At 48.9% G+C, this 12,664-nt stretch overlaps 1 protein-coding gene across 2 annotated transcripts in view; it reads left to right on the forward strand.

Annotated features, from left to right (window-relative positions):
* Positions 1-9,441: 9,441 nt before the first annotated feature.
* Positions 9,442-12,664, forward strand: part of CLCN4 (chloride voltage-gated channel 4) — a 90,364-nt gene continuing 87,141 nt past the window's right edge. The window contains exons 1-2 of one of the 2 annotated variants that reach the window (XM_004446450.4): positions 9,442-9,690; positions 10,827-11,075. The gene's annotated coding sequence lies outside the window, so the exon portion shown is untranslated. The remainder of the gene's footprint in view (positions 9,691-10,826; positions 11,076-12,664) is intronic. The other variant, XM_058291360.2, reaches the window with a different exon arrangement.

Consider the following 12,664-nt stretch of genomic DNA (forward strand, 5'->3'; position numbering starts at 1 on the left):
AGCCTTCTGGAATCTGTGCCTTTCCATCATTCCCACCACCAGACATCCTCTCCAGATTGCTTTTCTTGCCCTGCAATTATAGGCAGGATCCCATGGGTAATAACACAAATGATATTATTGCAAGGGAATTAATTTAAAAGAAATGCTTTACCGTGTTGTCCAATAGAACTTTCTGCAATGATGGAAGCATTCTCTATCTGCATAAAAGATTGTAGCCCCAGCCCACGTGGCTATTGAGCACTTGCCATGTGGCAAGTTTGAATTTTATTTAATTTAAATTAATTTAAGTGTTATTAGCCGCTGGTGGCTGGTGGCTGCTGTATTGTAACAGAGCAGCTTTCGAAAAATTGAGTTTCCATTCTAAAGCAGTAACAAGGAACAGCTTTTCTCAAGGGCCCGGTTCAGGGTGAGAAGAGCTGTTCCTTGTCCAGGTGCAAAAACCCATTTACTTCTATTGCCTGTGTGTGGTGGAGCCATTACATAGCGATGGCTTCTGTACATTGCTTTCCAACTCCATGTTCAGTAGCTTGGAATCAACCACGGTGGGAGAATTTACACCTCGGGAATGGGCAAATGCTACAATCAGCACTTCCCTTGACCCTTGGCAAGTTGGGCTATTTCACGTTCACCAGCACACCGCCGTGCATATCCCAGTTTGGGAAGGCAGGCCTACTGAATTGTCTCAGCACGATCTAAGTTTCCTGGTACCCAGAGAGAAAAAGGAAACACTGTCAGCTACACAGAGCTTACCATCAGAGGGGAAGAAAAGGTACCGGTTTCTCGGGAAGCAAGGCTTCGCTCAGCCCCTTGTGCTACATGAGGGATGCCCTCTCAGGTTTCCTGGGCTAGTTTACCAATGCTGCTATGACAAAAACTACAAAACTGGTTGGCTTAAACAATGAAAATGTAGTGTCTCATGGTTTTGTCTTCAAGTCCACAATCAAGATCTCAGCGGGCCATGCTTTCTCCCACAGTTGGTAGCATTCTGGTGGTAGCTGACAGGCAATCCTTGGGGGTCCTTGGCTTGCAAGAAGCATGGCCATCTGGGTCATTCTCTGGCTCCTGCTGCTTTCTGGCTTCTACTTCTATGTCTGAGTTCCTTTGCTTTTAAGGACTTCAGCCATATGGATTCAGTTGCCCCTTGATTCAATTTGGCCTCATCTAAATAGGATCTTTGAGGATCCAAGTCACAAATGATTCCACACCTTAACAAAAATAGCACCTTCAAAGGTCCTATTTACAAATGGGTTTGCACCCAAGGAACACAGATTAAGACCTGAATGTGCCTTTTTGGGGGGACACAATTCATTCCCAACAGATGGACAACATCCTTGACAACAACTCCACTGCAGCTAACAGTGCAGGGGGGTTTCTAATGGTGTTGCTCGTCATGGCTTTCAGACAGGGGCATCCCTTTTAAAGATGTCAGGGCCCTACACCATCTCAGCTTGCAACTTTCAGATGTCTACTGTGATCTATGCACACAGTTCAGAATGCCTAGAAAAGGCTAGATTGCATAACCTTATATTTCACATCATTTACTTATACCCCAAATATTTTATTATGCTCGCCATATGCATAGCACCAAGCCATGTGTGTGTGTAAGGCGGGAACTCATTCATTCATTCAAGAAAATGTGTTCAAGTGTGAAGGCGCTCAGGTCATAAAGTCAAATGAAATACGGTCCTCACCTCCAGATTTTATAAGACCTACTCTTCATAGAATACATTACCAGTGTCAGGACTGGGATTCAGAGGAGTGAGTGAGTAAGGCATTTACCTTGGGCACAAAATTTAAGTGGGCAGGAAGTGGATGTGGCTCAAATGATCGGGCTCCTGTCTACCATATGGGAGGCCCTGGGTTTGATTTCTGGGGCTTCCTGGTGAAGGCAGGCTGGCCCACACCGCTGCAGAGAACAGATGGCCTGCGCCACCAAGGAGAGCTGAGAGCAGACAGTGGGCGCAAACAACAGGATAGGGAATAAATAAAGAAAGTAAAAGTTTTTAAAAAATTAAGGGGGCACCAGAAAACTCAGTAATCAAGATGTGATGGTTAAGGTCATGTGTCAACTTGGTTAGGTAATGGTGTCCAGTTGATTGTCACTGTAACAATGTTTCATGGATTTAAATCATTATTCAGTCAATTGCATCTACAAGCAGCAAAGGAGATTGTCTGCAGCAATGAGAGAAGTTTCATCCAATCACTTGAAGTCTTTAAAGAGAGAATTGATGATTTTGGCAGTCCGAAAGAAGAATTTCTATCCCTACTTCAGCCAGCCAGCTTCTCCTGGAGAATTCATCAAAACCTTCATCCGAGTTCCCAGCTTGTCACCTGCCCTGCTGAACTTGGACTTGTCAGTCCCCGTGGTTGTATGAGTCAGTTCTTAGAATAAATCTCATAATATTTGCATATCTATAAATCTCATAATAATTTACACATCTACATATATGTATGTGTGTCTATATATCCTGCCGGTTCTGTTTCCTTGGAGAATCCTAACACACAAGATAACAAACGTATTATTTTAAAAAGCAAAACAATGAAAAAGTCACCATGAACACAATATCAAAATTTTAAATAAAGACAAGCAGTTGTTTGTTTATTATCATGCCAGAGGAACAGTTATTACCAACCAGCTTGGGTGGGTTTATATGGGTTGACAATGGTGTGTGAATAAATTGGGCAGCTTGGCACTTTATATATTGTGCTTTTTTGGATCACAGACCTTTTATTAACTTTTTCCACTTGGCTCAAAATGTGGGAGGGTATTTCGATAAGCATATTTAGGGGTGCACATTTTCCCTTGCATCTCAGGTTCGCATAAAGCTCTGCAAAGTACTGCCTACTCTTTCCATATCTTCACCTAAGCCTCACAGAGCACCCAAGTGGTGAACACTATTCCTCCTCCTCCCCATTTTACAGAAGGGAAAATTGAGGTGTGCAGGCTTGACAAAACAGTACAGACAGAAACGGCCATGCACTACTCCCAGATGGCGTATGATGAAAGGCTCTAAGTTTCGGTGGAGAACATTTGGGGACCTCCACTGTATAGTAATCATGCCTTTTAGGAGATTGAGGAAAAATAAAAATGATTCAAAAATCCAGCCTGAAATGCCTTTCAATGGATTTGTGTTTTGTTCTTCAAAACAGTGTCTACGTACATTCAGAAAATATGAGGATATCTATGTGGAGCATTATTTAGATTCAGTCCTCCGGCAATATTTGCTGCTCCCGTGGATGTGTGACTTTATAGCAATGGCCAGGCCCCCAGGGGTCTGTGGCCTACTGGTCGGCAGCTCCTGGCATGGCCCAAATGTACAATTTTTGTTCTGAGAAATAGGAATGAGGACTGGACCCCTGTCAGGAAGACTTTGTGAAGGACAGTCAGTGTTAATTGAGTAAATATGCATGTGCTTATTATATTTCTATTTTTAAAATAGCAAGGTCTTTAAGCCTCAAGTCAGTATAAATATTTGTTGATGGTGAACATCTACATGAAGAAATTTATGATCAAGTCGCTTTTGGGGGTCATTACTACCGGGCATGGTACCAGGACTAAGAATTAGGTGACATAAATTAAAACATGGACCTTGCCCCAAAGAACTCACCAGTTAGTGAATTGACTGGCATGTCAACAAATTATTTCAGGGTCCACTCTCTCCCCCCTGAAATCTCTTTTGCATATTATTTGTGTAGTTTTATGCAGGTTCCCAATCCACTTCTAATTTCCTTACAATATTGTGTAAGTTGTTGATTCTCCTGGGAAGAATCACCTCCAGGTGTCAATTTAGCTGCTCAACGAGAGGGGCCCTCTTCCTTCTCTATTGCTTCACCACCATGACCTAGGAATTGGTCATAGAAGATGACCTGCCAGGGAGAGTCAGCCTCCCTGTTGGACCCTGCCCTGACCACGGGTCCTGGGGCCCTGAATCCCAGCAGCTCGGGGGCTCCCTGCTGTTGCAGGCAAAACAATGGCCCCCAAAGATGTCCCTGTCCTCATCCAGGAATCCAGTGAAGAGGTTATGGTACATGACCAAGGGGGATTAAGGTGCCTGTGGAATTAAGGTTGTGTGATGGTTAGGCTATTGTGTCAACTCAACCAGGTAGTAGTGCCCAGTGGTTTGGTCAAGCAAGCGCTGGGCTAACTGTAATACAAGGGCATTTATAGACTTCAGTCACCATTGACCTTACTGCAGTAGTAAATCAAAGATAGCTGGTTATAATCACATCAGTCAGGGAGATTGCTATCAGCAGTGAGTGAAGTTTAATCCAAACAGTTGAATGCCTTAAAAGGGGAAGTGATTCCAGCATTGAGAGAGAATTTCCCAGCTCGTCTTTGGACAGCCAGCATCTCCCAGAACTCATCGAGAACCTTTGATGGACTTTGATTGCAGTCCTTGGTTGCAGCCTGAGGAACCTGGACTTGTGCATCCCCACAGTCACGAGAGACTCTTACAGAACCACATACTGTTGACAGATATCTCTTGTTGAGTCTGTTCCCTAGAGAACCCTGACTAAAACAGGCTGCTAATCAGCTGAGTTCGTGCTGGGGAAAGGCTCCTGGATTATCTGGGTGGGCCCAGTGGAATCACAAGGGGCCCGACCCGTGGAAGAGGGAGGCAGAAGAGAGAGTGAGTTAGAGCCAGGCCATGTGAGAAAGACTCCATTGGCCATCGCTGGCCTTGAAGATGGAGCAAGGGGACCATGAGCCGAGGGATGCTGGCAGCCTCTAGATGCTGGAAAAGGCACGGAAACAGGTCATCTCCTGGAGCCTCCAAAGGGAATACAGCCCTGCCGACACCTAGAGTTTAGTGCAGCAAGGCCCATGTTGGGTCCAGAGCTGTTAGATAATAACTTTACATTGTTTTATACCCGAGGAAAGGAATATACCTGATCTATTTCAGATGAAGGGTATAATTAGGAGGGGGTGATGAAGGAAAAGAATCAGGTGCCTCTGAAAACCTGTAGAAGAATTTGCTGGCAAGCGGGAGAGGAGACGGAAGAAGGGCTTCTGGACTGACAAGAGAATCTAGAGGGTAAAGAGAAGCAAATAAATGAGATGCCGCTGAGCTCTCACCCACATGAAGGGAGCAGCAAGAGCTGGCAAGCCACGAGGAGGGAGGTGACGCAGAGGCAACATGGAGCGCCTTGGCACTTTGGACCAAGATGTTGGGTGTTTCTTCGGAAGATGTCTGTGATGGAAGCCAAAGAAGGGCAAAGAAGTGTGAGGCAGAGCCGGGGGAGGCTGTGGTCTCGATTTGGTGACACTGCCTCTTCAAACTGGCTTTGCAGTTTGCCTGGGGGAATGGAGAAAATGTGCGTTCATCACTGTCTTTTGTAACACTCTTTCCCCTTCACAAATGGAATTGTAACATGCAGTTAGGCAGAAGCACCCATCACACACGTGAGCTCAGCCAATTTTCACTAGCTGAACACACCTGCTTGACCCATCCTTGGGTTACCAGCACCCCAGAAGCCCCTGTCTTCTCTGGCCATGCCCTCTGCTTCCTTCCATACCGCTACCCCAGTCTCTGGCCACTTAGATTAGTGTTGTCTGTGAAACTCTTTGGCCGTACCCCTTAAGATTTTGGATGTTTCCAGACTATTTTTTTACTTTTAGATATCGTTTTTGAACCAAGAAAGTAAAAGTCTTTGCTCTTGTGAAGTTTCAAGTATATGGCTATGGCTGGGACTATTAGCCAGCCACCAGCATCAAATTCTCATTGCTAGACTTTCCTGAAAGTGTTTTGAAAAGAGCCCCCTTGTTTGAGAAACCTGGTATTTTATACAAGTTAAGAATTTGTTATAATTCTGGGCATTTCTGCGCGGTGAAGGCAATCCTTGTGTCTGATGCACGGTGGTAGTTGTGGTATAATCAGTGTCCATCTTATCTTCCTCCAGGAGCTCAGGGGTTAATGGGAGCAACCTGGCAAGTGCTGGCCAGAGGGGTGCGGGGGGCCCTGGCAGGGCTCTTCCCCCACCTGTCTGCAAAATGGGAGCATCATGCCTGCCCCATCCTCTCCATGTGCCGCTCCTGTTCGCAGATGTGCTCCTTGTACACGGTGCATGTGTTGCAGTAATCCAAGGTTGCCCCAAAAGGTTCTGCTTTGAAAATGAAATGCATGTTCAAAGTCTACAGTCCAAGGTCTACGAGAGTTCCACTGGGGAAAACCTCCCTGCCGTGTCTGTGCCCCAGCCCCGGGCTCTCCTGCCCAGAGCTAACCCCCGTGACCCCTGTCTCCTGTACCTTTTTTTTTAACGAATCAATTTGATTGATACATATTAATAAAGCATACAATTCATCCAGAGAATACAATCAGTGGTATTTCACATAGTTGTGTGTTCATCACTTTAATCGTTATAGAGCATTTTCATTATTTCAAAAATAATGAACAAAAACCAGACAAACCAACAAGAACATTCCTCCCTTCTCAATCTCTCTCTGCTTCCCGCCCTGGACATAGCTGCTGTTTCTGGCTATTCTGTCCAGAGTGTATATTCGATGGCTTTTAGGACAATCACAATGTTGTAGATTCATCTCAAACATTTTAGAACAAGTTCATTACCCCCAAAAGGAAGACTCTGCAGCCCTTAGCATGCCTTCCTCAGCTGTACATAACCACTAATCGCATCTCGTGTTCCTTGTCAGAGACGGTGTAGGCACGTGCAGGCGATTACGCTTCCCACACCCCAGGAGTAGGTCTACACGGAAGGCATCTGTTTTAGCATCCTGGGCTGCGCGAGCAAATCCTGTGCAATGGCTTGGGTTAAACAACGGGAATTTATTCGCGCACAGTTTTGAGGCGAAAAGAAAGTCCAAATCAGGGCGTCATCCAGATGAAGCTTTCTCCCCATGACGGGAGTTCTGGGCCTGGCTGCCCGCGGTCCTGGGTCCTGGGTCCTGGGTCCTGGGCTCCTCGGTCGCGTGGCAGTGCACCTGGCGGCCTCACCTCTCCGGTCTCCTCCGGTTCTGTTGAATATCAGCTTCTTGCCTCCGGGGGCCCTCTCCCGTCTGAATTTCACTTCGTTTATAAAGGACTCCAGCGGGCGGACTTGGCCCAGTGGTTAGGGCGTCCGTCTACCACATGGGAGCTCCACGGTTCAAACCCCGGGCCTCCTTGACCCGTGTGGAGCTGGCCCGTGCGCAGTGCTGATGCGTGCAAGGAGTGTTGTGCCACGCAGGGGTGTCCCCCAGGTAGGGGAGCCCCCACATGCAAGGAGTGCACCCCATAAGGAGAGACCGCCCAGTGCGAAAGAAAGTGCAGCCTGCCCAAGAAGGCATGGCACACATGGAGAGCTGACACAGCAAGATGACGCAACAAAAAGAAAGATTCCCGTGCCGCTGACAACAACAGAAGCCGACAAAGAAGACGTAGCAAATAGACACAGAGAACAGACAACCGGGGTTGGGGGCGGGGGGAAGGGGAGAGAAATAATAAATAAATAAACAAATCTTAAAAAAAAAAAAAGGACTTCAGCAATAGGATGAAGCCCCATCCTGATCAGGCTGAGCTGCACCGTAACTGAAGGAACCCCATCAGAAGGACCTGCTTCCAGGGGGTTCCCATCCACAGGAGTGGACTAGGCTTCAGAACACGTTTTTCTGGAGTACAGGCAGCTTTCAATCACCACAGCATCTGTTAACAAAGCCGAGCCACCAGCACATTCTACCGTGGTGGATTCGTAAAAACAGGGTAGACATGGAAATTTCTGGCATCAGTTATCCTTGATAAATAATTCTAAACACAGGCTCCTCCCCCTCGGCGCTGTTGGCAATTTGGGCTGGATGGTCCTTGGCCGTGGGGGCTGTCCTGGGCTTTCTCTTGAGGTGTGACCACTGAAACTACCTCCCCACGTGGCCAAAAGACCCCTGCAGGGAGGAAATTGCCCCCCATGGAGAAGGACTCCGCGGAGAGCTGGGTAAGGTTGTGGAAAGGCAGCAGAGATCAGGAGGGAAAACTTGAAGAGTCAAAGCGATGAAAACTAGAAATCAGTGAAGAGACTGGAAAGAGAAATGAAGCCTCAGAGATAGTGATATAACTCTTTGAAGAATCTTTTTGTGAGGCATGGTAAACGGCTATCTTTCTGTCTCCACACAGGGCAGAATAAGAAGTACATTTAAATGAAAGAAATACTGAGACTGGACATCCAGGAGATCAGACGGGAGCACCGGTTATTCTGTTTTTCAACATCCTCTTGTCTGAAGTAAAATCGTTAGATTATGATGAGCAGGATCATCTACAATGACGACTGGAATTGTTCTCTTTGGGCTTTGGGGTTAAATTGCCTAATAAGCCTTAAGATTAGAAAAATCTTCAAATCGGGAAATCTGCACTGAGAAAATAGCTACAAATTTTTTGCCAGGATCATGTCTTCTCTGGTTCTTTTAAGATGACAAACACTTATTTTTTTTCTTGTTACAAAAGCAGTAGAGAATTAGAAAATACAGCTAAAATAAAAAGAAGGAAAACTTAAAAACAAAACAAAAAATGCCCTTAATCCCACTAACAGTGAAACAGCACATGGTTGGAACTTTAGTGTATTCATTTCAAAATTATTTCCTGTGCTCATTTAGGGAGGGGTCTATGCAGGTAGAAATATATTACACCTATGTACAAAAGATGGAGTCACTTACACAGAATGCCCTGGAACTTGCTTTTTTTCACTTATTTACACTGAGAGTGTCGTCTTTCCACGTCAGTGAGTATCTGCTACCATGTTAGAGTTCCTCCATTGTATAGCTGCCTTGTGACTGAACACATCCTGTTTGGGGGGATTGAACTTGCTTCCTGTGCTTTTATATCATAAATAGCTTTGCAGCAAAACTTCTCCTGGTACCCCCTTATTATTTCTTTCCCTAGAGCAAATTCCTGGACATGATGATACAGAGCAAAATGATACCAACAAGCAGGTGGGCCCACAGTAACAGGTCAAACTCAGCTACTGCCTCCGTGAACGGCATTTGGGCGGAACTGCTAAAAGGCCCACCAGAAAGAAGAGTGCGTCCATTTATATTCTCGGGGATGACGTTCTGTTTATTTTTAAATTTTATTTTTATCTTTGCAAAATTGACAGTCTGATAGGCGGGGATGGAGGGTGTTGGAAGAGAGATCTCATTCCGTTGAAAATGGCCTGGCCGGTTCTAGGTCTTTCCTGAGCCGCCGGTTTGCTGCACCCCTTTTCCCAGTTGAGCAATCGCCTGGCCAGGAGACGAGAGCAACCTCTTGCGAAAAATCCGCCCCAGGCCGGGGCAGGCGCCTGCGGCTGAGTCGCTTCAGCCCGGGCCCGCCGCAGAGCGAGCGGGTGGCTCTGTCCTGCTGTCCTCTTCTGGCCGCAGGCGGCAATGGGTAGTGGCCCCGCCGCCGCTGCCCCTGGGAACTCCGGTCCCAGCAGCGGGGCGGCCCGGCCTCCGGGGGCGGGGCGGCCCGTGCCAGGGACGCTGGGCTTCCTCCGGACCCGGCTCGGCCCCGCGCGTCGCGGGAGCGCAGAGGTGACCGCGCCGGTGGCGCGGCGGCGGAGTGGCTGGGCCGGGCACGTGACGCCCCGCGCGCCTGGGTGGCCGGGGTGCGCGTCCGCCGCGGGCAGGAAAATGGGCGGGCCAGGGTCCGTCTCCAGCTGCCCCTGGGCGCCGGGGAGCAGCGCCCGCCGGTAGCATTTCAACTTTCCCTCTCAGGACGCGGGCAGCCCGAGGTAAGTGCTTTCTCACCCAGGACTAGCCCCAGAGGCCTGCCCTGGAGCGCCCCGCCGCCGCCGCGCTGCGCTTGGGAAGCGGCTGTTGACAGTCGTGGAGCGGCGCGGTGGCCCTTCAGGAATTTGCTTAAGCGGGCGGGAGTGCTGTGAAAGGGCCAGAGTTGCGTACAGAAGGACCTGAAAGCCGCTGGAATAAAGAGGAAGTACCTTGAACACCTGCCAGCCGGCCACTCAATCCACTTCCCAGCTCTTTCTGCGGGTGTGAGCCAGGGAAATGTGACAATTGTGACCGACGCTGAAAGCGGACACGTCTATATGAACCTGGACGACAATACAAACGGATTCTGCTTGTGTCCTTAGAACTTTCAAAAACGTTTCTGTGTTTGGCAAAAGAAAAGGTCATATGTTCACCGCTGAAGTTTGAAATAAGCGATTTCAAATTTCAGAAATGATCACAGTTGGACTTTTCTAAGGCTTTCTAGGTAAGGCTGTTTCAGGTGGGAGTGAGAAATGTTGACATCGGATATACTTTCTGTATTTGTAAGATGACCCATTCCTTCAGGCCGTGATAAAACTGAGAAAACGGGAAATAGTGACTTACTGTGAATTAGCTTTTGGATGTTTGAGCGATTAAATTCCTTACCAGAAGACATAAGAAAATAGACTCCAATGCAACCATGCTCAGGCCATAGTGCTTGCTTTCAAATAAATTTTCAAGTAAGCAGTCTGAAAAGAGGGTGTCACCATTTTTGTCTTTTGGCCAATACAGGTTAATAATGAAATTTACCTATGGAGAATAGTGAAAAGCATTCGTCATCAAGGCCATTAGAAACTATTTCATAACCAATACGCTGCAAGGTGAAATAGTCGATAAAGTATTTGCCGTGGGATTGGAAACACTGACCATTCATGCCAAATATGGATGGACATGCAGTCTATATTTTAAGTGTCGTTTTGATTTGCACCGAAAATACATTTATTTCTCCATTCGAGAAATCCTGGTTTAAGAATAAACCGGGAACTCGCGTTGCCTTTACTGACTGCTCTGCTTGCTGCTTGTTCGGTGAAATCCCATCACCTGCTCGGCACCGGTGAGAACTGAGGCTTCGCCCCTGTGCTCTTTCTTTCCTCCCCAGGGAGAGGCAAGGCCAGCCGCACCCCCCGAGCCGAAAGCCCGGACCCGCAGCCAGAGGGCCAGGGTCCCCGGCCCCTCCCGGCGCCCTTGAGGGTCTGGCCCCCGCGTCCCCCGCCTCGCCCGCAGGCGTCACGCGGCGGCGTCGGGCCCGCCTCCGGTGACGTCAGTGCGCTCGCCCCGTCGCGCCGAAGAAAGGATGCTGCGGGAGGCCGGCCAGGTGGGCGGCCCGCGGCGCCCTGCGGCTCTGCAGGTAAGCGGCGCGCCGCGCGCTCCCCGGCCCCCGCCGCGCCCTCGCGGGTGCGCCCCGGCCCGCGGGCCTGCGGGCGGGCGGCGCGCGCGAGCCCCTGGGTGGGCGCCCCCGCCGCCCCGCGCCCGCCGCCCCCGGCGCCTCCTGCCGCCCGCGGGCCCCGGGGCCCGCCGCAGGCCCCCCGCGCCGCGCGCCTCTTGGCACGCGCGTCCCGGGGAAGTGAGCCCGGGCGCCGGAGGAACCAGCTGGAGACTACAATCCCTGCCTTATGGGGAGAGAGAGGCTTTTAAAAAGATAGCCATCCACTGTTTTCCAAATGTCACTGTGCTTCTGGACCAGTGACACATCTGCGAATTGCCCTTAGGTGGGGTTGGTCATCAGTTGTCAGCCGGATTAATTAGCGTGGTGGTGCGCGCAAACTTCTTCGTTTGCCATTTAAGAGGGCGATGTGCCGGCGAACCCGTTTTGCCTTGTTTTGCAACGTTGCAACATTTAAAGGAGGTATGTGGGAAATGATTTTCCTTCCAAGTGTTTAAAGTAGATTAAAAAAACAACAGTATCCAGATAAAATCAAATGCAGCCTCCAAAGAGAACAGGCAGGTGAGAGAGAGAGTGAATCAGCTACATCTGAGAACAAAATGGTCTTTAGAGGGGGTGGGGTGGAGACCAGAGGGGAACGTGAAGAATTGCCAGCGTTCTTCTTGTTATTTCGCTTTGCGGAATAATCAGCTCGCTGAGAGAAGGGGCTGGGTGACTCAGCGGCAGATGGAGAGGGTCAGGTGACTCTTGGGTTCCAGCGTGGCTGGGGGTGGGATTTTAATGGACTCTCTAGAGTTCCGACCCGTGTTTCCTCTCTTTTCTCTGGCTCAGTAGGAAAAGGCGGCCAGAACACGTGGGGGCACCCTTAGGAGGAGAACGTGGTGTTATTTTGTGACAAACGTGACTTCTTTGAGAGCTGTGCTGTCGGTAAACTAGTGGAACTCATGCCATTAGATAAGGAGCCCCACCAGCAACCTTTGGGGGCCCTGTAAAGCAATCCCATTTTGGTCGCTATTTGGAGAAGGCATTGCTTTTGGAGTTCCATCCACCCTGCTGTGTGGCTGCAGGAATTCAGTAATTCATTTATGGCATCTTTCTGAGGGACAATGTCATCGACAGCCCCGGATTCCACTTCTGACTTTGCAGTTTGTAACCTCGCACGGGTCACTTCGAGCCTTTGGGCCTTTTCCGTCCTCAAAGTGGCAGAGTGACTTAGATAGGGGTTCTTACGAGCGTGCGTTGTGGGACGTTTAGCAGCCTCACTGGGCGCCACCTGCTAGTGTCCTCCGGCAGTGGTGACAACCCAAGATGTCTCCAGTTGTTGCTAGATGTCCCGTTGGGGACAGAATTGCCCCCAGTTGAGAAGCACCGATTTAGACGATCTCTAGATATTCTTCAGGCTCCAACATTTGTGGATGAACTTGTCGTTATTTGTTCAATGCCGAGCCTTGGCTCAGAGGTCCAGTTCCCTTTCCTAATGTCCTATGTATTGGATAGTACAAGGTGAAGGCCTTTTTATGCTGTGGTTTCCAGCATAATGTCAGATGAAGGCC

Source organism: Dasypus novemcinctus, chromosome X (genome assembly GCF_030445035.2).
Source record: "Dasypus novemcinctus isolate mDasNov1 chromosome X, mDasNov1.1.hap2, whole genome shotgun sequence".
Classification (NCBI taxonomy): Eukaryota; Metazoa; Chordata; class Mammalia; order Cingulata; family Dasypodidae; genus Dasypus; species Dasypus novemcinctus.